Below are 3,652 nucleotides of genomic sequence, written 5' to 3'. Positions count from 1 at the left end.
ACTTCGCGAAATTTCGCAGTGTACTGAACCTAGCCCATTTTGGGAGCTTTTGACTGGAATAAAATTTTGGTGTCGGAAATTATTCTTTCTGGATTATTTTCCACCGAAACTTTATCTGTTTGGACCACAACTGATATGTTGTGGAGATATTTTATTAATATTATTATTATATATAATTGGATAAGCATCCCACATATTATATTTTATTATTATAATTATTATTATTATTATTATTATTGTTATTATTATTATTATTATTAAATATATTATTACGTATATGTATATATGTAAGGGATAAGATTGAGCAAGTCACATTTCTTCATTTCCATTTCTTCATTTCGTCTTCACCCTCATTTCCGTAAGAGAGAGAGAGAGAGAGAGAGAGAGAGAGAGGGAGGGAGAGAGAAGCAATTTTCGAGCTTGGATCGCGATTGGTTCGGTAAATTTCAATTTTAATCGGTTAAAAGTTATGTTTTACTCCTAGTTCATAGTTTTGGGTAGAATTTTGTTGAACCATATTCGTATTACCGTGTTTTATGTTAGGGTTTTAAGGTGAATTTGGGGAAAGATCCAAGATTTGCTTCCTACGGAAGGTAAGGAATCCCTTTATTTGGTTGAGGTTATTTGAAACTAGATAATTGATAGTGAATGATGAGATTAGGGGTTTTATGAATATGTTTCTATACATGATAATGGCTGAAAATGCATGTACATATCATATTTATGCCCATATATGCTTATAGTTGTGAAAATAGTGAAAGGAAAAATCAGGGTAGATTCTGGCAGTAACTTCCGAGATTTATTGGGAAAAATTGGTATCAGAGCCTAGGTTGAACCTTTGGGAATCAGGTCGAAGCCTAGGTTGTGATCAGAGTTTGATATGCGCTGTATCAAAGTGGTATCAGAGCTCAAGGTTGAGATTTAGGTTTGAACTTTAAGTTTGAATCTTTGGGGAATAGTAGTAGTCTTTTGAAACCATAGATGATAAGAAGGATGTTTCGGGGACGAAACTCTTTTTAAGGAGGGTAGAGTGTAATACCCCGTATTTTATTAACATTATCCTAAGGCGTTGACATTCCTAAGTTATGATCTTCAGATATTTCGAAAGAATTTTTATAAGTAAGTATAGTTGTTATTAAGCTGCGATCGTATGTGCCGGTCACGAACCGTAAAATTTTTGGGGGACGAATTTTCAGCTCGGATTTCTTTGGAAATGGATGATTAGGCATATATGACTAAGTATGAACTTCCTGCTTAGTTAAGTTGAAATTGGATGAGCTATAAGGGTCGAAATTTATTTCTGATCGTACTTCGCGAAATTTCGCAGTGTACTGAACCTAGCCCATTTTGGGAGCTTTTGACTGGAATAAAATTTTGGTGTCGGAAATTATTCTTTCTGGATTATTTTCCACCGAAACTTTATCTGTTTGGACCACAACTGATATGTTGTGGAGATATTTTATTAATATTATTATTATATATAATTGGATAAGCATCCCACATATTATATTTTATTATTATAATTATTATTATTATTATTATTATTGTTATTATTATTATTATTATTATTAAATATATTATTACGTATATGTATATATGTAAGGGATAAGATTGAGCAAGTCACATTTCTTCATTTCCATTTCTTCATTTCGTCTTCACCCTCATTTCCGTAAGAGAGAGAGAGAGAGAGAGAGAGAGGGAGGGAGAGAGAAGCAATTTTCGAGCTTGGATCGCGATTGGTTCGGTAAATTTCAATTTTAATCGGTTAAAAGTTATGTTTTACTCCTAGTTCATAGTTTTGGGTAGAATTTTGTTGAACCATATTCGTATTACCGTGTTTTATGTTAGGGTTTTAAGGTGAATTTGGGGAAAGATCCAAGATTTGCTTCCTACGGAAGGTAAGGAATCCCTTTATTTGGTTGAGGTTATTTGAAACTAGATAATTGATAGTGAATGATGAGATTAGGGGTTTTATGAATATGTTTCTATACATGATAATGGCTGAAAATGCATGTACATATCATATTTATGCCCATATATGCTTATAGTTGTGAAAATAGTGAAAGGAAAAATCAGGGTAGATTCTGGCAGTAACTTCCGTGATTTTCTGGGAAAAATCAGTAAAGTATTTTGATCCAATTTTTTTTAGACATGTAGTTCTATAAGTCTAGAACCTGCATATAAAATTTCATAATGATTGGAGTAGTGGAAGTATGGTTTTCGGAATTTTTCCCAAAACTGGTCCAGAGAGCAGAAAATCCGGACAGCACACTGCCAAGGGTAAAAATGTAATTTTCTGTGTTAATTCGTGAACCTAGGTGACCAAAACTTTTTATGAACATCAAGTACTATAAGTTGGGGTTCTACCATAAAAATTTCAAGTGAAAAAGAGTTCGGGAACTATCTTTACCGGCTCAATCTTTCAGACTGCGCTAGCTGAAATTTTCTTATAAGGAAGTGGTATTATGTATATGAAACCTATGTATATACGTGTAGTATATATATTTATGTGTGTATTATGTATATATATATATATATATATACACGTGTGATGTGTGTGTGTTTAAACTATATATATATGTATATATGTACATATATGAGTATATATGTATAATTAAATGAAGGTTGTATCTCTATATATATAGTATGTGTAGTGTAACATATATATGTATATATATATAAGTAATATATACATATTATATATGGTATGAGGTGGTTGTTAATGTGCCTAAATATTTAAGTTAAGCATGCTATGTATATTATAATGTGTGTGTAATGTATGTACAAAATGTTGTATTATGTATATTATAAAGCATGTATGTGCAGTGTATATATACTTAACGTGTATATATATACATATAGTATGTGTACTTTATGTGAATATGCATATGTGGAAATGTTATGATTGAATGCATATATACATATGTGTGGTGATGATGGAAAATGTTTTGAGAAACAAGACTTTGAACTATTTTGAGAATGGTGATCGATTTAAAAAGGGGGACTTGATTTCGTGGAACATGTCCAAAAAAAAAGTGATTTTGACTCAAGGAGGATGAGAAAGGAAGGAAAATGGTTTTCAAACCCTTGGTTTCTAGTAAAGTTGAGGAGGACCTTGATTAGCCTTCGGGTGGCTTAAAGTGCCCTTGCCCAAGGTTGTTGTATGTAGTATGATCATTCATACTGAAGGTGCGAAGTCTATTCGCCGGGTACTATATAACTCGTTTGGATGAGGTATTCCTGCGGGGGTGTGCACACTTAAAGTATAGTTACTCTGAGAAGTCCGGGTAGGTGTCGTTTTTATGGACCTAGTAGGGCCACTAGGGATCATTTTAACGAACCTTACGTCCAGGGGATCAGTGTTAGACCGGGTGATGACCACTGAACCCGAGTTCGATGATCCAAGTGGTCAGGGAAGGAGTTAAGTGAATACTCCAAAGGCCTCACGCTTTCTATAAAGAAACTAAGTGGAAATTTTGTATGAAAATGTAGTTACGCTGTAGCTACGGAAAGGAGATGGTGAAAAGTGAGGAGAATGTCCTTTGAGGAAAGATTTTTCAAAGAATATGTTTGAAAACAAATATGGGATTTGTGTTTTCCCTTTTTCTGCTTATATGCTTAAATGTTTAGCATTATATGATCTGAGTAGGCA

The 3,652-nt window shown here is 33.3% G+C and overlaps 1 long non-coding RNA gene across 1 annotated transcript; it reads left to right on the top strand.

Moving 5' to 3' along the window:
• The first annotated feature begins 286 nt into the window (after positions 1 to 286).
• On the top strand, positions 287 to 576 carry LOC115998605. The gene is made up of 2 exons (XR_004093923.1): positions 287 to 439; positions 544 to 576. It is a non-coding gene; the product is annotated as an uncharacterized LOC115998605 (long non-coding RNA).
• The last annotated feature ends 3,076 nt before the right edge of the window (positions 577 to 3,652 follow it).

This window comes from Ipomoea triloba, chromosome 12, assembly GCF_003576645.1.
Source record: "Ipomoea triloba cultivar NCNSP0323 chromosome 12, ASM357664v1".
Lineage (NCBI taxonomy): Eukaryota > Viridiplantae > Streptophyta > Magnoliopsida > Solanales > Convolvulaceae > Ipomoea > Ipomoea triloba.
Note: the sequence above shows the minus strand (reverse complement) of the source record. Positions and strands in the feature narration are given on the sequence as shown.